Source organism: Microtus oregoni, unplaced genomic scaffold, assembly GCF_018167655.1.
Source record: "Microtus oregoni isolate MIOR12 unplaced genomic scaffold, Mior012 000002F_ref0000024, whole genome shotgun sequence".
Taxonomy (NCBI): Eukaryota; Metazoa; Chordata; class Mammalia; order Rodentia; family Cricetidae; genus Microtus; species Microtus oregoni.
In genome coordinates, this window is record NW_024543061.1 from 40361049 (window position 1) to 40387083 (window position 26035).

Consider the following 26035-nt stretch of genomic DNA (forward strand, 5'->3'; position numbering starts at 1 on the left):
TAAAGTATGATATTATTTGGGAGAACAAGGAACATGGATAGGCTATTCCTTTAAGGGAATCTTTCTTTTAAAGGTTTCTGCCCACATGCTACACATGTACATCGACACACGTGTTTATATGCATGTTCATATCAACAGAAGAGGAAGTGACCAAATCCCAGGTCCCAAAGGCTGAAACAGTTTTAACTACAAGTCCAACAATTACATATGATTTTTACCTTATTTTTTTTTTTTTGCTTCTGTAATTCAATCTTCAGTTATAGTCAGCTCAAAAGGTCACTTCTCACCCTGAAAGCAAAACAGAAACAACACATCACAATCCCAGTGACAAGGAGAATCTCACAATGTCCAGCATCCACACAAGCCAGAGGACCAGGAGTTTAACTGCACATCCCAGAGATGTCTCAGTTCACAGAAACAAGGCTGGGATCTTCACTCTAAGACCATAAACCCGACAGGGACAGGGAAAGTGAAGACGAAACACTTTTCCTAAGAACTCTTTCCTGCTTCGCCGTCTAATAATTCATTTTCGAGTGGAAGAATACATGACTCACGGGCCTCTGTCTTTGGAAACCCGACTGGTACTTGAATGTGTGTGTTTCGTTCATGCCCACATCTCTAATTTCATTAAAGCATCAGGCTTATTTTTCTCCTCTTCGAAAGTGAGCTTGCACTTGCAGACATGATGCTTTCTGTCACTCTGAACATTTCAAAATAATTTTCTTTTTTTAAAGGCACCATTTTCTACTTGGGGAGGGGCAAGGGGTTAATTGCTGTTGAAAGCCGCTCACAGAATATTTAGCACTTAGCATCTATCTCTACCAGATCCACTACATTAGATAAAAATGGTTCATGTCACATGAAATAAACAAATGAAACCAAGCTTCCCAAAACACAAAGGAAGCGAGGAACACATTTCAACCCACATCTCCTCCGCATCTCCACCGCCCCTCAGCAAAACTCCTCTGTGCCTTGTAAGAAATGTCAGAAGCTGCCTCTTCCTGTTCAAGTAACTGGAATCAGCACATGGCCCAAGTGAAAAAGACAAAGATTAGCTTGTTAATTTAGGCCATGGTAGCGAAGGTGCAGGGTTCATTCCACCTCCTTGAAGAAATACTAGAATATGAGACGGTGAGATCCTATCATGTTACTAGCTGGCTAACAGCATTTTGCTACTGCCCGGTAGAGTATGGAAGGGAGCACATCCCCGCTCACCCTCTGCTGGCAGCCCTGAATGGGAAAGGCCAAGGCTTCTCCATTTTCTAGGGCTCGGAAGTGGCACTTTCATGCCAACCTCTGACATTTCCACAATCAAGGGGTATGCAGATTCTTGCCATGCTGACTGGAAAAAAAGATGCAGGCCGTGAGTGAAATCAGAATTCTCGTGTTTACTGTTAAGAGGAAATTGGAGGTTTTCACCATAAATCTTTACCTCTTAGGTGGGGGAAAACCCTAGCACGGGGGTTTAAAATGACAACCCTGCAAGTTGTACCCAAACCTTTTTTTGTTTTTACACAAAACAATTCAAACTGAAAATGAAAACCGTGTGCCTTCCCGCTGATGCGTCCACTCAGGATCGCCTTCTTGTTTCGTAGCGAACAGCAACAAGAAAGCGCAGCGACCATCACACGTTCAAGGCAGACCAGGAGCCTGGGAGGTACCCCCACTCCACTTGAGGCACACAGCATCTCCTACACAAGAAATGGTGCCCCCCAAAATCAAAACTTTTAAAACTATACTGTTATTTGTAGTTTTAGGGACAACACTCAAGGTCCCTCACATGCTAGGCAACCACTTGACCACTTAGCTGCATGACCAGAATTCATCAAATCTTAAATATAAAATAAGTGAACTCTGGCAGACCCTGCTCAATCCAAAGCAAGAAGGCCCCTTTCTCCCTCCCCTTTCCTGGAGACTTACTCCAATGCATGTGCTTTAAACTAATTTATATGTTTATCTATTGAGCTGGGCCTTTTTTTGCATGTTTGGCAGAAGGGCCTATAGTATTAGACTTTGCAATGCAGATGAGATTTGCTATCATATAGGCAAGGCAAACAACTGGACCTCATTAAAATTTAATTTCCAAAGAAAACTGCTGAAAGGCCTACTTTGAATAAAGTTATCTATCTCTAGTGTTGCATCTGAACCGACAGAACAAATTCCAGGTAAGCGTGAGGTCTCTCTGTTCACACAGCTGCCTAAAAAGCAGAGTTCATAAGTGAGTGGGGGCAAAACCAGACACTGGTTGATCCTCAATGTAACATACTTGTCTTTTTTTCCACTGGGGAAATAAAAGCATGAAGAGTGAGAAACCGCACAATTAGACAATGGCCACGCTACCACACACAGACTCAGGCAGTGCAAAGCTGGCTACGTTTGATTTCCACTTATGCGTCAAGTATCGTCAGTAAGATATAAAACACATTCCATAAATTTTAATGCACACGCACATCTGAGCACTCATTAGTTTGTTTCTGTTGATTTTACTTTTTTAGAAAGAAGGCATCCATTAGCCTGGTCCATCTGAAATGGCATTCTCTGAGTTTTGCTGCAGTAAGATTAATAGTTCAACAGCTGTTTGCCATCACGTGGAATTAAATGAATGTGTCAATATAGAAGAAAAGAAAATAAGGGGTTAGGACTGAGGCCCAAGCCGCTATCAGTACGTGCTTGGGAGAATCAGAAATCACCCACCGTAGTGAAAAAGATGCAACTTGCTTTTTCCCCAATCATGGAACTTCGATTCCTAAAACTGTGTACTTTTACTGATCAAGTCAATAGACTATTTACTTGTCTGACTGTCGGCAGCACAAACACAAAAGCTCAAATTAAACCACTGTGTAAAGCTTTTAAGTTCACACACACACACGCGCACACACGCGTACACACGCACACGCATACAGTATAAAAGAACTGTCTTCCCTTTCAGGCCTCTTGTCTCCCGGTTTTAAAAGGCTGCCACCACACACATGCCATATTGTTTTCTTTTTCTCTTTTTAAGAACTTCCCTAGTGATTTTCTGTGTTAGAAGTGAGTCAGGCATATGGTAAACAGAAATTACTTTCCTTCCTGGCATTCTCTTTCCCAGTAAAGATCCCATGAACTAGAATTTTCCAAGGCCTCTTCACTGCAGCCTGTGTTATTTACCTGAGGCTACAAGGTGACCACAAAGGCTGTGCTGAACCCCTGCATGTCACCTGCCACCTGTAGGGCTGGAAACCCAATATCTCAAGTGCTTCCTCTTTTTCTACTTCCGCTGCCCTCCCTCCTCCACCGGTTCACTGTGCGGTGCCCTGCGGTTGCCATCCTGCATCCAGGCTGCACTCTGGATTTTGTCCCTCACTGGATCTGTGAGATATGGAACGCAACTGCCAGCTGGCATAGCTCCTTGGAACTGAAGCCCAAGTTAGCGGCTGAGATCCCACTTCACAGGGCTGGGAAGTAACAGCATACCTTCTATTTTTCACACTCCACGTAGTTCCCCCTTTCCCTTTCACAGCGGCTACAATAAACGATCCCCACCGCGAGGCCTGAACTCTCTTTCACAATACGCAGTTACCACAAACTGATGCTGAAGGGTGACCAGCATCATCTCTCTCCAGCCTCCATCCAGCACAGGCTGGGGGAAAAGCCACCGTGTGCCAGTCTTACTAGAGACATGAGGTAAGCCAAGCCATTCCAGGTCCATGGCAAAGGGGACAGTTTAGCAGGTGCAAGGGCCCAGGACTCAGCACTGGGCTTTCTTAAAGGACAGAGCATGGCTCAAACGTCCACACTCCCACATCCTCCTGCTGAACAGCAGAGACTTTTACTTGAGAAAATCGGTCCAAACGGGCCAGTTTCCAAGGGAGTACTGCCTCTTTAAGACATCAGTCTGAACTCATTTTGGCTTTCCTGTCTTATCTTCCAGTGATTTCTTAGAAAACAGAAGGCTATCGGCACATGCTGGACTGACTGAACACAAGAGTCACTTTATTTTCGACACTTAAGAAAATCCACGTTGAAATCACCCCCAGAGCTTAGCCCTGTGCGCTACAACTTCAACTACTGAGTCAGATTTAACAAAATTTCAAAGGAGGGAAGGCAGAAAGACAAAGAAAACTGGGGGGTGGGGAGGGGGAACAGAGTAGAGAATGAAAAGGGAAAGGAGGAAGGAAGGACACGGGAAATAAGTGTCTGTGTAGCCCAGGCATTCTGCAGCCAGAGGTGGCCTGAGACACACCCATGGCAGTTGGCTTATAAAGGCGACACTTCCTTTACTGGTCTCTATCAAAGAAATGACCAGCCACACACCACTGCATCACTGTCCAAACCCCCTCCTGTACCTGGGAGGAACATTTTACTGCCCTTTCTCTCCCTCTGGGGACACAGCACAGAGTCTAACTTTGGGGATCTGTTCTGGTAGGCAAAACTCGAAAACCCCACACATAGTGCAACCCTGTGCTACAGGCTACAAGCAACCCAGAGGATTGCGGAAGACATCACTCCAGGCTGGCTGGCGTTCCCCCAGGAAAACTACAGCCAAGGGCCTGTCTCAGTCAGAAAACTCATTCATTCTCTTTTACCTTCCACTCAAGTAAAACCCTGGCCACGGTCATGTGAAAATATTTTATAGGTATCCTTTAACAACCTGTACACGTTGAAACCCAAAAACAATATTTGCTGTTTTGCCTTTGAAGCGCTAACAAAGCCTTTGTTTTAGATTCGCCTTCAGTGTGCAATAAGAGTTAATAATCAAATCCATCCCAACCCCCACAAATGTTAAACAAAAAGATAAAAGAAATGCAAATAGCTATTGTCATGGAAAGTTAAAGTACCTGTCTGTATTTTTACGTGAAAACTATTATCTCTATCAATCAAAATTTAAGAATACAATAGTGCTAATCACAGAAGGTGCTCTGACGGCTTTACTTCTTTCCCCTTATTAAAAAAAAAAGTATTTTTCCTCTTAAAAAAATGAGTATAAAAGTCATATACTTACAATTAGCTAGAATATTTGTAATTTTATCATTAAAAACCTTCAGCAGCCCCACTGCTAATAAATGCTTCTAAGTCTCTAGACTGATTGGTACCCAAGAAGACCCAAGCCCTCGCATATTTTAATAAGGTTGATGGAATTTCATTTTAATTCTCCCTGTTTCCAACCTGCGGGGGAACAGCACACTCTCCTGTTGGAAGGAGTTACTCAAAATGAGACAACAGTTGAGGAGAAGCAAAGGGGCCTTCGTTTTGATCCAATCCCTGCATCCAGCAATACCTTTATACAGGACATGAACCTTGGATGGTTCTCCTCATCTGTTTTGACAACTTGAATTGAAATGATAAACATTCTGCCTTGAAAAGAAAGTGGAATATCCCCAAATTGCCCAGAGTAATCCAAGTGCAGCAACTGCTGAGTCGTGTTCTAATTCACTTAAAAATAAAAATGATGGCTTGGGCTTTCTAAAGACGGTAAAAGAACAACAAGAGTAGCCAGACCCCAGATAGTCAAACAAACAGCTCAAGATTAGAATTCCTTGAACAAACACTTAAGCCAGGATGCCATTATGCAGACCCACTGAGCCCGGATAGATGTTCCCTCTGCCAGAGAGCCAAGGGGCTGTCATTTTCCCCCAAGCAAGATCAGATTTCCTTCCCTCTCCACTGCCTCTCAGAGCATCAGGGCCAGCCTCTCATGTGTGCTATTAATATCAATGAGGAGACGATTCGATTTCCACAGAAGTAAACCTCTCGGATCTGAGCACAGACCTTCGGGGAGGACCCTGGCCCCACATCACAATACAGTAGCCGAGTTTTGCCGGCTTTCCTGCAGTTCAGCCTCACACACTGTGTGAAGCCTCTTACCAGACAATGGTAGCTCTAGCTGCAGGATAGTTACAAAACAGGATTTGCTAGGACCAAGAACAGTCAAGCTGTGCTAGCCCTCTCCCTTTTCTTTTTTAATTTCTTCCTGTCCCCAAGAGCCTCACACTACCAGTTCAAAATTCAGCTGCCTTCCCTAAGAGGCACCTGTACTAGTTGGTCTCTTTCAAAGCAACCGGCAAGTGAAAACTGCCCAGGAACCAGGGCAGCTTTCCATAGGCACTGAGAAGGGCAGCAAAGTGCCCTCTCAACACTTGCAAAACGAAACAAAAGTATCAGCTTGGCTTGGCACACACTTACCCATTCATGGTGAGGCAGCAGAGCTTAGGGGCAGGAGAGGCGAGTCTCTTGCAGGACAAAACCGAAGTTCAAGAGTCTGTAACGGAGAAACTACAGGCAGTGGGAAGCCAAGTCCTGCAGGCTCTCCGGGTTCCCAGGCTGGCGGCAGTGTGAGGAAGGACTGAAGGTATGTGGGCTAAACACAACAAAGCCACTGCCTTACTCTAGATTAAATATGCAGGAAGAGGCCCCTTTGCATAAACACAAACACTCCGCAAATGAACAACTGGCTCAATCAGGCGCCTGCTGTGCCTTCTACCTAGCCTCCTCTGTCAGGAGACACTGCCTGTTCCAGGGGACACCACTAAACCCGGAGACTTCCCTGTAAATGGAATGTTGCTACGCTAACAATTGAAATAAACTACGTTCATCAGTAATTAGGAATTCACTTCTGGGGGGTGGCACTGAGGAACAAACTTGGATGTCCAGCTACTTCCAAAACATGCTGGGACACAGCACTTCGGCGAAGTTCCACTGCAGGCTGTACTTCAGCCACCCATGATCAAAGAAGGTTTTAAAGAAGCTTATGGTTTAGTCCCAGTTTAAGGTTAGTTTATACACCCCTCAAGGCACAGTTTGTGTATATTTATAAAAATATACATAAGTCAGAGGTTCACATATACATATGAATATAACTGCACAGAATCGCAGATATAATACTTATGCTTATCTAAAGAGAATACAAATAAATACACGTACACAGAATATCACTTAACTCACTAAGAATATCCTTTAGCTCACTAATCATTTAAGGAAAATAATGGGAGCTTTCCCAAAGTACATCCCAAATGCCTGCCTTTCAAATGTCACCAATGCATGACCGCTCATTGAAAAACATTATCCAGATATTAGGAAGGGGGCTTTTAAGTGAGTGGCCTCGGCCACTTATCACTTCAATTAAACAATGCAATTACAGTCAACAATTTTCTCCATTTCTGCAGAAAAAATATGTCATACCTCATTGTAATTTGTCTGTAGAACCCCGGAATTTAGCAAAAGGGAAAAACATATGAAGGCTGGGAATTTTCTACCATGTCTTCCTCAGACTAAGGAGCCAGCTTTACTGACCTCTGACCCTTTGGTTCTGGCAACTTGTTGGTCTTAGTAACTTAATTATTTTCCCTCCATTTTGTTTTTCAGTTTTTGAATTATAAGTTAAATGTGAAATTTTAATTCCACATGTTAACAATATTTTTTTACATGTATTTACGTGGGTGTGCTTGCACACATGCAGGAACTTGTAAGGTTCCTTCCTGACGGGAGCAGAACTCATGTCATCAAGCTTAGGGAAGGCATCTTTACCCACTGAGCCATCTTGTCAGCCACCAATCACTTTTTAATGATTTTAAGGTCTGACATGATTTCAAATGACACACAGAAGGACTATGTTCAGTTATCTGGTTGTAAGCCACGCAGAACTGTGGGGAAGCAATCCAGCTTTACAGCACGTGTCGATGGTACATGTTGTATATGATTTTGAGAAAGCACTGCCCCAGGAGAGAGGGGTGTCACCTCATCATTTGCTGCAAAAACAAAAGATCCACCCTTTAAAGAATTTTTTTAATATTAAAACAAAGGCCTACTTCAAACATAGACAATGACAGCTACTAGAGAAACTAAAACAAATAAAAAGATCCCCAACATCCCAAAGAACAAGGCATGGGTCCTGGAGAAGCTAAAGACTCCTGTTCTGTTCACCATTTTCCCCTGAATTGACCTTCCAAGACCACCGATACCCATACATGAGAGCAGTCTCCCCTTTATCAAGCAAGACACAGAACAAAAACATAATCAATCTACCACTGTGAAGAAGCTCCTGCCCACCCCAGTGTTGCTTCTAACAACTCTTTGGGCAGTTCGGGTGGGCCGCTGTGTTTCTTTCCGAGCTCACCCACAGCACACTGAGTAAGCTAATGGAAGTGTGGAAGGCGGAATCGGTATTAATGAGCTGTAGTGTGTGATCCCGATGACACTGAATATATTGTACAATTAGACGTGGCATCTGATTCCATAGGTATTAGATACTGTACTCTAAATTAATATTTTAATGAGGACAGTGAAATAAAGACGACAACCCAGGTAAGAGATCCCTGTATTGCAGCTCAGCCTGGGCTTATTGCTGGAAGGCTCTCAGACACAGGAGCCAACGACACAGACAGGGATTGGGACAGAAATCCGTATGCAAGCTCTTCGGGCTGAGTGACACGTACTGATGCACAGAGTCAAAGATGTCATCCTCACACAAGCTCCACTTGCTGTGACCTAGAGAGAGAAAGAAGGGGGAGGGTGGGAGGCCACGGCAGCTAGAGCTCCAGAAAATAAACAGGGTGTACAGTTTCAAAGGCTCCAGACACAGGCTTTTCATTGTTCAAGCCAATTATCAGCGGAAAATAATAACAACAGATGGATCTGGAGTCACTGACTTTTCATATGCACTTCTCTGGGCTGAACAGATGAAGAAACGCGAGAGCTATCTCAAAAAGGCAAAACATCTCACAGTGAAGAACTCCACAGTCCAGATGGGGACCTTCTAAGTCTGCCGAGTAGCTTCTTAACGTTGGAAGATAGACTTACTGAGACATTTCAAGAGCCGATCGGATACGATGCCTATAATGGCTTCATTAATGGAAGGGGTCGCCTCGGACTTGTGACTAACAGGGAATTCAATAAGGATGGGACTATAGGTTTTCTGTTTGCTAGTCAGAGACTGTAGGTCCCCACTCAAACTCCAAACCTGTATACTATGGGAGAATAAACCATCATCCATCCAAGGAGAGGTAAACGAAGGCTGTATAAAATGCCAGTCTTTGTACGTAATGACAGCATGTTAAACACCCTTCACCACCGACGACATTAAAAGATGCTTTGCTTTTAGTATAAAACAAACAGATTTCTATATAAATTTCATATAACAATATAGGGAGATATAAATTTTCTAATACACGCCAACCACACACTTGGGCAAAACTCATCAACCTGTACTAACCTACTCTTGATAACTTGAACACTAACCAAGTCAGGTTTTCAACAGAACCCTATAGGCTAACTACAATCTGAGAGACTGTAGTGAGGCATGGGGAAAGTTTCTCATCAGACAGAGCTCGCTCTTTATCTTTTTACGTATCCACCTCCGTCTACACATCATCAATTTCACATGTATCCTTTATAGAGATCTCTACCGGAATTGATAGAAAATATGCTTGAAGTCACCACTTAGGAAAAAAGAAAAACTGATCCTGCTACTATTTACCAACACACTTAACATTTAAAAAATATATATATTGCTATGAGCACACTGTTGACTTCACAAGTTTATAATGTAAGCTAAAGAAATAAATTATACCCCCAGTAAGGTTTTTCTTTCAAAGCACTCTGACAAAAGTAAATTCATAGCAGAACACGAAGGCACGAAGAAGAAAATATCGCCGAGGGCAAAATTCTGCAACTGCTTTAAGAAGCAAACAAGAACACAAAAGATGTGCAATGCAGCCATCTGGCTCTCCTCATACTATAGCAATGCCTCAACTTTATCCCCGCCCCCTGAGCCCGCCCACACCCATGCCACAAACCAAATGGCTTTACTTATGTTTCCTGCACAGTGAATTTACACGAGGCAGCCAGGAGGCTAAAGTTGGTTTTATATATATGCATACATTCTGAATTCCCCCCACTTCAGTGACTTTGTTGTTATTGTCACTAGTCACAGTGGGACTTCTTGGAAAAACTTCTGAGTGTTTTACTGTGATAAAGCCATTGTCATGTGGATCTAGGGGTTCAGTTTCAAGAAAGGCACCTGCAAAAACTTCACCTCTGCCATCTTGTGCTTTCTGCTAGAAGCTGTCTCTACCCAGACACTTGTGAGAAAAAAATACGACACTGAAGTTATAACAATTAGAGCCTTTCATTTTGGGGCACAAAAGTGTGGCTCATTCCCTTCTGCTTATTGCTGGACTTGGCCACCTTAAATCCAATCACACCCCCCTCCCATTGGGATCTAGTCATTTCTGACTTAGTCTGTGAACAGTTATTAACAACTATTATGTAGTAATAGACTTGCTAGACTACAGAGCGCCCAAACCCAAGATTCTCCTGTGTTCAAGCAAGACCTGCCTGGCCATTAAAACAAGTCCTCTCCAGTTTTCTTTTGAAAGTTTCCACACAGGTAGGCTGATACTTTACACTTATGAGATATTCCTACATGCATGACAAAAGTATGGACAGGTGAAATCCCAGCCAGACGTGTTGAGGGATCCAGATGTTTCCAAAACATTGGAAATTAGGACTTTTAATGGAAACCTCTGTTTGGATAAGATCAACACAATAGATACCTCTCTTAGGGGAGTGGGAGTAAGAGGAAAACAAGATAATAAAGAACCATGACAGCTCTATGGTGGTCCTGGATTGCCTACATGGGCAGCTGGAGACAGGGAACTGACCATGGACAAGAACTTTCGGGACCTAGGTTTTCAGCAAAGTCACATTTGGTTCTGTTCCGGGTTTTTCGACCCACAGAGGTCTCGACTGTGCACATCACTGGTCATCACTTGGACACACACAGTGAAACCAGCCACCGCTACCGGATGAGGTATTGAACTAATTGTTTAAGCCTGTACCAGTGTCTGGGCCCCAGTTGGCAGAAACAGCTCAGGGCTGCCTACCAGACCCAGGCTAGCACAGCTGGAGCCTGACAACAAACTCTCAAGGAGCACATCTGGCTCTTAGTGGCTCCCATTTGCAGTGAAACAGATTCGGTTTGGTTTTTAGGTAAAGTATAATGAACAAAGAAAGCAAGGGGATTCACCTTAAATGTACATTTGGCTGGGGCATAAAATGTCAATATACAAACTCCATGAAGGTAGGGATATTTATCTGACTTTCATTTTGTATCCCAGGGGATAAACAGAAGCTCTCTGTGGGACAGGGCCAGTGAAAAACAAGGGAACAATGGAAACCAGCTCGTGAGCTGCAGAAAAGCATCCCTGTACCTCATTCCAGCAGAAGTGACTCTACAGCTAAATCTTGTAAGCATGTTTACATTCATGAATAAAGCCATGTGCCTTCCCTGCATGGCTGGAAAGACTCCCAAGTCTCCTCTCCCCAAAATAACCACCTCTAAATACTATGAGTCTTCCCTTTAGTGGTCTCTCAACAGTGAAACTTGGCAGAAATGTACCCCCAAGTGTCTATGAGTGACCCAAACATATAAACCAAATTCTTGGTCACCAGAGAAATCCCAAGTGATGAGGCAACTGTTCCTGGCACTCTGTCAACCCATTCCCTTCCCATGCCTCTCTTCCTGGTTCCCCCAACATCTGCAGTTCTGCGCCCCTGTCTATGCTCAACTCTGACCCACACCTTGGTGTTTCTGAAGCTCATTCCATCTCCCATGAGAACATACTCGGAAATGTCCTGGCTAGAAAGGAGCTGACATTTTCAAGATGCTATGTTTAACAAAGACATTAAGGAAACTGTCACCTTGGTGAGCATACAGTTTCCCCAAATATCTTACAAATTTGGTCAAAGAGAAAGGACCTTGGACACAAGTCTGGCAGAGCCTTCTACATATGACTTTGTTTCTCTAGTACATAAAGTGACAGTGCCTACAAGAACAGCTGAAATGGCCAGGAGACTTGGACCTGTTAGCATAGGTCTTCAAGAAAAGCTGTAGATGAGGCTGGTGCCAAACCCACCACCTTTTCTGCCACAGAAAGCATTAAAAAGCATCAGAGTCTGTCTCTAAGATGTCGAACAGCGCTGTGTCCAGGCTGATGAATGTGGGCTTAAAGTTACTTTAGAAAGGAATTGATTACTCTCCCAAAGAGAGGCAAGGTAGCTAGGAAGACAGTTCAGTCAGGAAAGTGCTTGCCAAGAAGCATGAAAAATCTGAGTTCAAATCCCTAATACTTAGGTAAAAAAGCAAGGCACAGAGGTAGGCAGTACTTCAACCAACTGCTGGGGAGGCAGTGACAAAAATGAGCCCAGGGTGCTCAGGCCAGAACGACCAACGAAATCTGTGTGTTCCCAATTCAAAGAGAGAGGCTCTCTCATTGGGAGAGTGCTTAGGGGACACACTAGGCATCAACCTCTGACCTCAACACACAGCCATGTGTACTTGAACATGTACATGTATAGACATGAACACAAGCAGAGCACACACACAGAGGTGAACTGAGAGAAGATAAGGACATGATAGCACATCCATGATTCCGCAGCTGAGGAGGTAGGGGTAGAAGGACCCCAAGTTCCCATAAGACCTAGCTACATAGCAAGAACTGGTCTCAAAAACAAATGAAAAGAGGAAGGGGCAGAAGTGGAGGGAGGAGGGGGACAGAGAAGTTACCTCAAGAACAGCCCCGCTCCCAGCCATATTTGAAATTCAGCATAAGAGAACGCCCTTCCACAGTCTCACAACCACACAGAAAGCTGACAATCACCAAGGGAGAGGAATACACTGGGCTACAAGCCTGTGGGGCTAGAATTGAGCTAAAGCCACAATTACATGTAGGAAAGCGAAGAAAAACGACTAAAAGAAAGCAAGGCTGGATGTGTGGAGGACCAATGCTTCTGCTTCCTAACTCCTCCTTGGGCTGCTTCAAGGCAGACAGATCCAGTATAGACGAAGCTGGAATGGTTCAGGCCTTACCAGCTCAGTTTCACGTGCCTAGGATCAAAACTCAGTTCAGCTGTTTCATTACCATGAGAGCCCAAGCAAGTTGTTTTGAGTTCTCTATCCCTCTGTGTGCCTGTGCATAAAACGGGCTCTAATTACAGTTCATCACACACTTTTGAGGAACAAATGCACTAACAAAAACAAAGGGCATGACACCTCAAGAAAGTTATTAATAAAGGATCAGTCACTGATCAGGGTTACCTAACTTAACCTAAAACTTTGTGCACTTTATTTCTCCAGGCTGTTAATTATTTCTGGCTGCCTGGCACACCACAGGCTGGAAAGCAAAGCTTGTGTGCTTGCACACAAAGGGCTAAAAGAAGTCAGAGTTCTTGTTTTTTCTTCTCAACGTTAACCGAAGAGTCAGAGACCTCTATTTGGGTCTCACCCACTTCAGTAGAGGCAATTCATCAGTGAGAAAGGAGTTATGATGAAGGCTAGTGGAAGCTGCCTGTCCCCCAAATGACCCAGAAGGACTAAGGGGAGCCCTTCAGAGGAGGCAGGGGAGGAATCTGGTCTGGAACCTGAAGGCACCGGAACCCATTTTCTTGCATGGTTCAAGTCTATGTGTATAGATTCTGTTGCTGATTTAGGATCTTAAACAGTTTGTTTATTTTTTAAATGCCTTTCAGCTCACCTTTAATAACACATTTCTTTGACTTGGCTGAACTATGCCTCAGAAGAATTACAAGCAGGAATATGGCAGGGTAAAAGGTTCAGGGCACTAATCCACACCTGGTCCACGTAAAAAAAAGGGGGGTGCTCATATTTTCCACACAGAAACAAGCCTTTTTTATATGAACCAGTCTTTCATTTAACTGCTAAGGCATTCTGCACACTGGACACCCTTCCATGTGCCTTACCACAAAATTCTCTCCTCACGTCACAAGACTTTGTCAGTGATTGATGATGATGATGATGGTGGTGGTGGTGCTGGTGCTGGTGGTGGAAGAAGGAAAGGAGGGGGCAAAAAGAGCACAACATGCCTCAAAATAAGAAAATGAGGGGTCTGGAGAGATGGCTCAGTGGTTAAGAGCATTGCCTGCTCTTCCAAAGGTCCTGAGTTCAATTCCTAGCAACCACATGGTGGCTCACAACCATCTGTAATGAGGCCTGATACCCTCTTCTGCCCTGCAGGCATACATGCAGACAGAATAAATACTGTATACATAATAAATAAATAAATAAATAAATAAATAAATATTTTTTTAAAAGGCTGGAGAGATGGCTCAGTGGTTAAGAGCATTGGTTTTCTTCCAGAGGTCCTGAGTTCGATTCCCAGCAACCACATGGTAGATCACAACCATCTATAATGAAATCTGGTACTCTCTTCTGGCCTATAGGCATATGTGCAGACAGAACACTGTATACATAATAAATAAATCATTTTAAAAAATAGAAAATGAAGAAGCACTTAACCAGAAATCCCCTTGCTAAGTTTTGTCAATACCAAACGTGCATTATACATACACCAAGAACTGATTTGGGATGAATTCAAAAAATGCAGTGTGTCTTTTGTGACTAAACCAGATTTTTCCTGCAAAAGTATGTCTCAGACATTTAAGGATGATCAAGCTCAGATGGGGAAATCGGACAGGAAAGAACAGACAGCAAGTAGGGTTGAATGGTACCCCCTGAGGGTCTAGACAAGCCACTTCCTCACTGGCCACAGTTTCTGTGGAGCTTGTGGGGACCCAAACACCAAGAATAGGGTCATTAGCCTCTGACTCCCAATGATACAGAAAAGAATATTGGGAGGACAGTCATTGGAAACGGCAGTTGTGTAAGTACGGCATTTAGGAATGAGGCCCTTTGACCCAGAGAGCTCAGAGAGCGGAGGGAGGAGTCACACATGTCACAGACTGTGTGTGCCAGGCCTGTGTGTGGAAGGCAAGATTCTACGGTCATTCACCTCTATTTTCCTAGCATCCCGTATTCGCCTCTCATTTTGTTCCCAAGAAAATTCCTCTTAATCAATGCAGGTCTGAAGTAGAGAAGGGGCTCCGTCATCAAGAGGCAATAGAGTGGCCAGTCGGTGGTGGCACACGCCTTTAATGGCAGCACTTGGGAGACAGAGGCAGGCAGGTCTCTGTGATTTCGAGGCCAACCTGGTCTGCAGTGTGAGTTTTCCAGGATAACTAGAGCTGTGACACAGAGAAATCATATTTAGATAAAACAAACAAAAAGGCAATAGAGTGAAGTAGAAGAATCCATTAGAAGGCAATAGAATGGCTTCTGTTCTGAGACCCAGCAGGAATCCCCAGCTGGAAGGAGAAGTCCCTCCCCGTCCCCATGCAGGCTCCTTGTTGGTGACGGAGACGCCACTTAGCTATGTGTAATTTTGTTTTAGAAGCCAGGAAGAAATACTACACTGCCAAGCAGTTCTCAAAGAGAGATCCCGGGCACCAAGAAGAATGAACAATGTGTGTACTAGATCATATTCACCACGGAAATTCTAACAGCTCGAACGTCCTACTCCGTTTTCAGAATCAGTGAGAAGAGTGCGTATCTCTCTATCATTCATCTTCCGTGCCCACAGTAGCACTGAGCCCTATGTGCCAGAATGAATGCATGGGAGGGTGAGAACCCCCATGATGCCTGCTTCTGCCGACCTCAAATACCTTCTATGCCACCATGACTCGAAGGTCACCCACACACTCTGCTGGCTGCTATGACGCCATACTGTCACCCTATCAGGTGTGTGGTACCACATGGTCTGAAGAAATACTTAGGCACAACCACATAGTAAATGAGAATTCACAAAAGTAGGCTTGAAAAACAAAGACGTCTCTATACAGTAATAGTAACTAAGAGCTTAAGTAAATGGGCCCACTGGAAAAAAAAAGTTCCAAAGTAGCAATATAAACTATATTTAATAGCAACAAAATTATTTTCCTTTTGGGAAAACAACTTTGGCTTTTCAAAGCGCCTGTTTTTTCACATGACTTGATATAATGTGGCTGAATTCTTTCATTTCTTAAAACACAGATGTGAGCCCCGCCCCCATTCTCCTTAAAAGTTAGTTCCTTTTTAGTTAATTGCCCTCCAAATACAATACTCAACCAAGAGCCATTTTGGTAGCCCTCCCCATTGTTGTTTTCTTAGGCATTGACTATGACACATCCCAAAGAACATATGTTTCCAAAGAGGAAAAAAAAAACTACCTAGACCTAATACACAGTGAAAAATCAGTGTGGAGCAGCCTTCTGGCCTGACATGAGAGTATAAAAATGATATGAGCAAGAGCGGCTAAGTTTACATACTTTTCATTCAAAACTGCCGCTCCGAAACCACAATACCTTTAAAACGACATTTGAAGGAAACAGATACCGCACGGCTTTGGTCTCGGCGAGATGTTGCAGACACTGAACTAAAGGAGCTTTTCTTTTCAGGCAAGTAACCCTGAGAACAATTTAAAAGAAAGAAGTGACTCCCTGTAAAAATAACCTAACGATAAACGCCGCAGATCACAATAACTCTACCGCACAAGGTTTTGTTTTCTTTCCTTTTTCCTTTGAAACCACCAAGACTCAGGCATCCAAACACAACTTCAGGGACAGGGGAATGAGCCCTCTCTGGTTAATATTTCACTGGGTGCTAAAGACTTCTTGGAGAGGATCTCTGGGCTTCCAGTGGCAAGGCACACAAGAGGTCCCTATCTCAGTAAGAGAGGCAGGGCTCTTCCCTTGAATAAACGAAAATAACATACAATTAAATCAGATTCAATTAATAAATTACTTTGGTGGACCTCGAAGGCCAAGTCCTATTTAATTACATAATTTAAAAAATATTTGCACATTGCAATCACCGAAATCGGCTTTGAGGTTTCATCATACACACTTAACACTTGAGTTAGAGAACAAATTTATTTAATAAATGCAAGCCTAAGTGCTGGAAGGCCGCAGCACTCCAACTGCAAAATCACTTAGCGCACCCTCCGAGAAAGCAAATAAACTTTCCCAGTATTCAGAGGGAGGCTGCTGCTGAACATCAGGAAAGGCAGGCTGGCTTTGTGTGTTTTCTCTCTCATGGGCTGCCTGTAAATCTGACCGTCCTGAGGTGATTAGAATACAGCTAATGGACGAAATGGGTCCAGTTAAAGATAACTGGAAGACACGGTAAGGTGGGAGATGTCAAGGACCTGGTAGTAAAAAGCTCTTCAGAGCGAGAAAGAGCGAAACAAAGAGAAGTGGTGTTTGTTCCCCATCACTCACCCCATGGAATACCAAAATACACCGTAAATTAACATGGTTCCTGGGGGTGGAGAGGCGTTCCATTAGGAAGGCACACACAAATCTAGGGATGAGAGGGACGGCCATAAAAAGGATAGAATTACTGGCACCCCAAAGAGGGGGAGGGCAGAAACATTTCAAAATGACTGTATTCCCCATGGTTGATGGGGGGATTGAGGGGACTGGCAATGTAGCCAGGGTGGAATTTTCTAGACTACCGGCTAGCCTAGGCATCAAGACTTGTTTCCCTTTCCCGTTCAGATAGGCGTCTTTGTCAGGATAGGCACTTTGACACATCCACTAAATGTTTTACACCAATAAATACTTTTACAGCAGTGAATCTTAATGCAAAAAGCCTCTGAGTACAGGGCAGTGCTGCTGTTGTTCATGGATCTTAAAGATTTGATGGGTGGCTGGTCAGACATTGTGTCATGCACCTTTAATCCTAGCACTTAGGAGGCAGAAGCAGGTGGATCTCTGAGTTCTTAGACAGAAACACCATGTCTTGAAAAACACAAAACCAAACCAAAACACCAGAAAATCTGTCATGTGTAAACGCCACTGACGTGCTTCTAAAATATCCCATGGTTACCTCTTTAAAAAAAAAAAAAGATTTATTTATTTAATATGTATACAGTGTTCTGCCTGCATGTATGCCTGCAGACCAGAAGAGGGCACCAGATCTCAAACGGATGGTTGTGGGCCAACATCTGGGTGCTGGGAACTGAACTTGGAACCTTTGGAAGAACAGCCAGTGCTCTTCAAACCGCTGAGCCATTCTCCAACCCTATGCTTACCTCTGAAACACCTCTAACTTCATGCAAACTCAATGTCAGTTTAAAAAGCACCCAATGTAAGTTTTAATGGTTTCTGAGTATGGCTTAAGAAGCAGTTTGATGTAACTCTGTAATTCTTGTTCTGCTCTGAAATAAAATAATCCTCTCAATCCCACATCACCTTCCCGCACCTTGAGAATCTTCTCTCTCAATATGTCCATACATACACATGAGTACATACGAGTGTGCATGCACATCCATTGTGTGTAGTGCCCAGAGGGCAACATTGGGTATCTTGCTTGAAGACTAAACTTTCATCTAATGTTTTGAGGCAGGCGTCTCACTTAATGGAGAGCTCGACAATGTGGCTTAGGCTGGTTGAGCAGCAAAGCCAGAGTCCTCTTCCTTCTGACTCCCTAGCACAGGGATTAAAGACAGATGTTGCCAACGAGCCTGTTTGTTGGTGGTTTGTGATGAGTTTTTTGATTGGTTGGTTTGGTTTGTTTTTAATGTGAGTTCCTGGCGATCAAACGCTGATCTCCATACTTTCCCAGAAAGCACTTACTAAATGGTCCATCTCCCTTGCCCGACTCTTAGAAACTTATCAAAAGAGCTACCTGTCTCTGTTCCCTGAGTCTACTTAGTTCCCTTCCTCTCATCACTCATCAGGACACCACTGCTTCTGTTTTCCAGTTCCCAGTCACTCTGGATTATGTTGATGTACTCTACTCAACTGAGTTGACACCCCTTCTTCCAAAATGGACCTTCTCTCCAATGGTCTCCCTCTGACATGGCTTCTCCATTATTGCTATCTTGTTCAGCAATCCTGTCTCTACTCTTTCTTCCACAGGCTCTCCCTCAGCAAACACTGCCACATCCGGGCAATGAAGAGAACCAAGCACTGCATCTCGCCTGACTTCACAAACTCAACAACTTCAGCCCCACTTTTTTTTCTTAGGATCTAGTCTGATCATTCACTGTCTCTGAGGGTGGGAACTCAAAAGCTCTCAGTAGGTGAGTCTTTCCCACTGTCCCAGGCTTCAGATTATATTGGCTGGAGTCAGCATTGTGTGTGGTGGTCATATGAAGGCTACATACCCAACGCTACTGAGTACTGCCATGTTCTTATAGATGATGCCCCACACAAAGGACATGGCTGACTAATGCCAACCGGATCTCTGCTTCATAATCTTTGGGGCACCTGTGTCATTAGGGGTCAAGTGCATAGCACGGTCTTGCAAAGAATCAACCCCTTGCATTGGAAGGGTAGGGGGCCTTCAGGTCATGGGCCTTGTGTGTTCTTCACTGATCAGGAATGGTGAAGTCCCACACCATGGTCCACAGTGGATGCAGGGACATGGAGGCAGCCAGAGAGAGAGCCATTCTCTTCTCCATTTCCTCTGAGACTCTTGGGCCTACCACGGGCTGTTTCACAGGGACACCTACATTACATCCAAAGATTCTTCCCGACTGTTAGATCAGCTCCTCTAAAGCCAAGTATCTAGAAAACAACGAAATCTTGTAAACCAAAGACCTCAAAACTCATTCCATTCTGAAATAGCTGCCCTAAAGCATCCTACATTATCAACCTTAGAATACTCCATACTTTAATTTTTTTGATATTAGAATAATTTTTAAAAGTATACATCAGAGTCCCAAGCACCTTCACTCTTACAGATGACTGAAATTTCCGTTTTATGTGCATTTTTCTTGCATCTAAGTAGGTGGACCATGTGGAGCCTGCTGATGCTCACAGAAGCACAAGAAAGTTGTGAGCTGCCACGCGGGTGCTGGAAACTGGACCTGGGTCCTCTGCAAGAGCAGCAAGTGCTCTTAGCCACTGAGTCGATATGATAATACTTAATATTGAAGGTTGAATTCATATGCCACATTGCCTTAAACAGTTCTTGGCTCCCTAAACGTGGAGGCTACAGCTGAAATGTCCAGAGGCTTTGAAGATCTTGGCACCTGCAGAACCTTTTCATGACTCTCTTTAAGTTCCGTTCTGTCACAAGTCGATACACATGCACACCCTGCAAGCTCTCATCTCCAGGCCCCACACATGTCTAGCCTATCACCATACAGCTTTGCCCCTCTGACTACAGAAGTCTACCAGTCCCGTGTAACAATGCTGCAAATGCCCCTCCTATTAGAAGCCCTCCCTATTTATGCTTTAAAGCAGGTCTCTTCAGCTAGTCGATACCTGCAGTGTGCATGTGGACAGGAATGAGTCCATTTCCCATCAACGGTGGTGTCTCCCCTGTCTAGCATGCCCAGTCTATAGAAAGAGCTTCACAAACCATAATGAATAGCACTGAAGAAATCTAGTAAACAAAGTTAACATCAATTTTCTTTCTTTGGTTCCTGCATAAAACCAACACTCTCCATCCTTGTGCCCTTTGCCACGAATGTTCGACAGAGTGCAGCCAAGCAGATCATGTCTGCATAGTATTTGCTCATGCCTCTGAAGATAGAAGAAATGGATCATGGCTGATATTTATGTGAATGACTGAGATAGAATTTGAACTGAACTCCCTACACTGCCTCGAAGTGAAATCACCTTATTGTTCCTAACACGGTGGAGAGGAAATAGAATGAGCGGGGAAGCTATAAGAATTTAATCTAATGGACCAATTGAGATTCGCTATGCACCAAAAATGTAATTACCCTCCCTCTACTAACAGCACCCTAATTTAAACTCTGGACCCCCCTCCGCCTGCTTTCCGGTTATATGACAACTTTGCATTAAGGTCTGGGATGAGCTGTAATGCCGTTTCTTCTGAACTGTGGTCTGCTTAACTTCAGCTTTAATAACACCGCCACATACCCTCCTCGAGCCACTCCAACTTTACTTAACAGACAGCCTGCAAAGCCACGGGAGCAGCCAGGGCCCAAACCAGTGCCCTCTCATCTTTGGAGGATCTGGGAATGCCGCTGAACTAAGATAGCTACTATCAGTCAGAACCCACCCTAGACTCACGCAACTGCATCTCTTAAGTTAGCAAATGTGCAGGCCAACCTCCGCAGCAACCATGTGCACTCCATATAGAGATCCAGAACAAACACACCAGAAGAAAGGTGTGGCTTTCGGTGGGAGTAAAAGCAACTGGAGGACATACTCTCATCGTGTTTCTTCAGATGATAAAGTGAGTGAGCCATTTTATCTCTGTGATCTTTGATTTCTTCATTTCGTTAATGGAATAATAAGACCCATGTGATGGTCCAACATGGTTATCTGTTTTATATTATAGGATTTATTTATGTGTGATACAGAAGCATGTATAATGAGAGAAGGCAACTTTCTTTGCTTTACACAAGATCTCATCATATCCAGACTGACCTCAAACTGAGAATCCACTGGCTTTGGTCTAAGCACTGCTGGAATTACAAGCAGGAGCCACAACATCAACACCTACATCAGTCAGGCACTCATCTAGTGTTTAGTAAACACATTTCCGGAATATGATTGACAGTTGGACCCTGCCCTAAAATAGCTGAGAATTATGACGGAGGCTGGCCAAAATAGTAGTCACTAGCCACACTTAAATTAATTCAAACCAGACCAAGCTAAAAACTCAGCTCTTGTTGAGTTACGGAGAGCAACTAGTGTGGTGGACAGTATTGACAGGGAAGCTGTTCTAAACTACACAGGACTGCACGCCAACGCTGGACTAGCGGGGGACTGTAAAGAACAAGTAGGAACATTCTATGCACTGTAGGTAACCAGGCAACAGAGAGGATCCCTACTGGGTGAGGCATCCTTCAGTCATCCATAGGCTTTGTTTTCCCCTGGTGGGAGAAAAAAATCCATGGAGGATGACACGCGCAAGGGGGTGTTCCAAGTTGGGGGTAAACCACTAGAAGAAAAGAGCTGCCAGCTGATATATGTGGTACCAGAAGCCAGAGACCAAACGGCTGGAGAGGTCAGCATTCAATCACAAGACATCACAAATCCACCAGGGGTCTGGACTTGACCCAGGAAAGAGGGACAGGGGAGTGGGGATAGAATTTAACACGGGGATACCCATGCTGACAAAGTTGAGCAGAGGCTGTCACCTCTAGAGACAGACACCCCTCCACAAAGCTATGAAAAATGCTGATGGCACAGCCCTTACCCCAAGTGAATTAAGTCTGTTTCTGGGAATGAGTCCCAGATCTCAGTGGTTTCAAAATCTCCAGGTGACAGGGTGCAGTTAGGGTTGAAAACCAATGCAGATGACAAATAACCAGGACTGAGGTTAAGCTAGGATGAAGATGTACCAGAACGGGGTAGAGCAGAGGTGCCACCACGAGACTCGGGACCTCCCATGTCACATCCAAGATGACAATACAAAGCAAGGCAGCGGTCAGTAGACATTTCTAGGGGATGCTTCTGAGACAAAGTGAATGTGACACGGAAAATACAAGCAGCAAGAAGAAGCGGGATACAGGGCTGGAGAGAGCATGCAGGGGGTGAAGGTGTCTCTGCAAAACCAAAGTTTAATCCACATGGAGAAGAAGAGAACAGACTCCTGTTGTCCCTCTGGTCTCCACATGCATGGCATAAGGATACACACATATAAAAAAAGAGAAAAGGTAAATTATAATCCACTGCTACTCTGTGTCAGTGTTAACTAAAATTAGGTAAACTGAAGACTACAAGGACAGATGCATCCAGGTGAGGTTTAGAAGTGGCCCCCACCATGTTCCTGAGAGCACCTGCTAGAATGGTCCATGTAGCTGGAAAAGGCAGAGTCTGAGCAGGCCCGGCTGGGCTGCTTTCACTAGCTTGCTTAGATTTTATTTCTAATTTACAATATTTGCACATATACAAGGAGTTATCTTTAAGTTGGTATCCAAATATAAAACAGAGACTCAAGTGTCATTCCGGTCAGAAATGGTATACACTATCTTTAGGGTGCTTGACCTGGGACTGCGATCTGTCACATGACGTCATGGGTAGTTCACTCTACTTACGGTTTTGAATGAGCACCGAAAACGCTTCTGATCTGGAAGCATTGGGGTTCACACTTTGAGATTAAAGATGCTCAGCTTGGATTAGGGTGGACAGTGCTCAGAGAAGTCAGGACCCAAGGGAAGACACAGAAAGCTGTCCAGAGAGCGCTTACAGAATCTGGTACATAAAGCACTGTGCTTAAAGCTTCTACCTGTGGGAACAATAGCCAGGACATGCGCTCTGAGCTCTACTCTGAACTCGGAGTTCACTCAATACTAATGACTTCTCTGACTGGCATTGTCAACAGACACAGATTTGGGCTCCAAGACCCCCCTGCTAGATGCACAGTCTGAAAGGATCATCGCACTTCCTGGGTTTTAATTTCTCAAAAGCAAATAGAAAACCTCAAACTAAAGTGAGATGCTACTCTGGGAAGCAGAAATTCTATGTACGCTGCATCCAAGTTGGGGAGACAGCTCTGCGGGAAAGTGCTTGCCACTCAGGCTTGGGCGTCTAAGTTTCATATGTAGCTGGAAAGGCTCAGCCTGAAGAGCAAGCACATAACTTCTCCTGCAGGGGAGCAGATTCTGACGGCTAGCACTCATGGTGGGCAATGTCTTAGTTACTTTCCTATTGCTGTGGTAAAACACAAAAACCAAGGCAATTAATAATAGGAAGGATTTATTTAGAATTCTGGTTCCAGAGGGATAAGAGTCCATCATAGGGAGGAAGTGTGGAAGCAGCGGGCAGGCGTGGTCGCTAGAACAGCAAGCTGAAAGCCCCTATCTTAAAACACAAACAGGAAGCAAAGAAAGTGAACTGGGAACTGCAGGAGGCTTTGAAAGCTCAAGGTCTGCCCCCACTGCCATACTTCCTTGAGCAAGGCCACACCTCCTAAAGCTCTCAAACAGCATCACAAACTGGGAACTAACTGTCCCCATAGTTCAAATGCCTTGAATGGGGGGGGGGGGGGGACATCTCATTGAAACCATCACAGGTAGCTAACAACTGCATGTAACTTTCATTCCAGGGCATCCGATTCCCTCTTCCAGCCTCCATAGACACTGCAGTCCCCCACACAGATACACATACCCAAACCTGGCTTCAAAATAAAGTACATCTTGAAAAACATAAAACCAATTCAAAAGAGCCAGGCAGGCATGATGACTGAACTTGTAATCCAAAGGCTGGAGCGATGGAGAAAGACAGACCTTGGGGTTTGCTTGCCAGCTAGCCATTCCAAGACAGTAAGAGACCTGGTCTCAGGAGAGCAAGGTAGAGAGCTCCTTAGTTGAAAGGAGTCAGAGGTTGTCTTCTGGCCTCTACATTTAAACATTCATACATACAAACATAATGTGCCTATACACACACAAAACAAAATTATACATACAATGCATAATTTCCATTACTTGCATTTGTGTTATACAAAATAGCTATATCCAAGTATTACTTTAAGCACATAAGCAAATACAGTATAGATTTCAAAAATTATATCTAGATTTCAAAATTTTTATGTTTTACTTCATTTTGTCTTAACGCCATCGCACACGTTCAACATACAATTTAGTTTTGAACACATAAAGCCTTGCAAATGCCAGGGCTCACGGGGCAGAGAGTCACAGCAATGACCAAAGCATCCCAGAGAAGAATGGCAAATTCTAGACCAGCCGGCCGCCAAGGATACAGCACACTGCCCAGCTCCAGACTAGAGCTGCTTTTGGGAGTGCAGGCTGGGGCTGTCCCGCTTCTCTCAGAAAGGATGCGAATGCAGAAGAGCCTTACATAAACTATCTTCAAAGTTAAAGCTGGAAACTAAATAAATGTATCTGCAAAAGCCGTGCAGTCCAAGACCGACAGGTTGGAGGCTGAGAGTTTACACAAGGCCTTGACGTATGGCATGCTTCCGTGGTTTCTAAGCCTTTAAAGCATGACACATGCGTGAAATAGGAAGGACTCCCCTTCTGCTCTGTTCAAAGGCAGTCTGACCACTGGGTTCAGCATGAGCCAGCCAGCAGCAATGGCAGCACTAGTACCCAGAGCTGCCCTCCATGTGCCTAGAAAGAAATCACCTACACAAGACACCGGTTTGCAGGAAACATCTGAGGAGTTGGAGTGGGGGGAACACCTGATAATGAATTCTTTGTGTGGCAGATACCAGCTGTGCTCTCATACCTGGTGATAAAATGCATCGCTATTGGGCTGACAGCAGCCCAGTCTTTCTCCCTTAGCATTCAGATGAGAAAAATTGGTATTTGGCATAGTTGCGATCCTGTTTCTTCCTCTTAAACAGGAAAAACAACTTTCCCTACTCCATTTCTCCTCCTTCATCCTCCTCCTCCTTCCACCTAGTACTAAACAATCTGACAGGCATTTGCAGGAAGGGGCCATTTGCACATGGAATACGTGACTCCCTAATCTTCCAAGCACAGGGAAATGGGACATTCTGCTACCATCAGACCATGGTAAGACCAGGGCTTCGGTGCAAAGCAGGGATCCTGCTACCAAGAGGAAGACCTCACTCAGAGGAACTGTCCTGTGAGAAGATGCAGAGAAACTCTGAGGGAAACATATACAATAAAGGAGCCTGGATGAAAATATCAACACATTAGTAATTACAAATGTTCAATAATGTCAATGAAGTCAAAACCACTGTAAGCTGAAGGTACATTGGAGCCCCTCAACGACTGAATCACAGCACACTCTAGTATCTAGGGAGTCTCCTGACCATGTGGCCCCTCTGCACTGAGACTCACTACTTCTGGACAGCCCAGAGAGAGAGAGAGGATCAGACAGTGTACCTCCAGTGTGAGAACAGAGGAAGGTGCAGGAGCAGAAGAAGGCTGGTTTCCAGCTGAACAGAGACCACTTGTGTACATACTGCAAGGATCTTAAGTTCAAGGTCATTAAGTGGTGGACACCAGGAAACCCTCCTGGGAGCCACCTAGCTTGACTCCTGCTGTTAGCACTTCATGATGGGGCTGAGGCAGGTATCCTCGCTCTCATCAGGCAACTTACAGCACTGTCTCCAGGAGGAAAGGGGTGTTTTTCAAAAGAGGAAAAGAAGGAAGGGAAAGCTTGTGGCTGGCTACTCCAGCTTTCCTATGTAAATGCTCAAAAAAAAAAAAAAAAAACTTCCTGCTCTCAAAGACCCACCATGAGAAAGACTTTCCTTCATGCTCACTGGCTGGATGTTTTAAATGGGAAAATATCCTGTCAGCAA

The 26035-nt window shown here is 44.3% G+C and overlaps 1 protein-coding gene across 2 annotated transcripts in view; it reads right to left on the reverse strand.

The window, feature by feature from the left end:
* Window positions 1-216: 216 nt before the first annotated feature.
* Eif4e3 (eukaryotic translation initiation factor 4E family member 3) overlaps window positions 217-26035 on the reverse strand; it is a 417079-nt gene continuing 391260 nt past the window's right edge. For both annotated transcript variants that reach the window (XR_005972187.1, XR_005972188.1), the window contains one exon: window positions 217-288. The gene's annotated coding sequence lies outside the window, so the exon portion shown is untranslated. The remainder of the gene's footprint in view (window positions 289-26035) is intronic.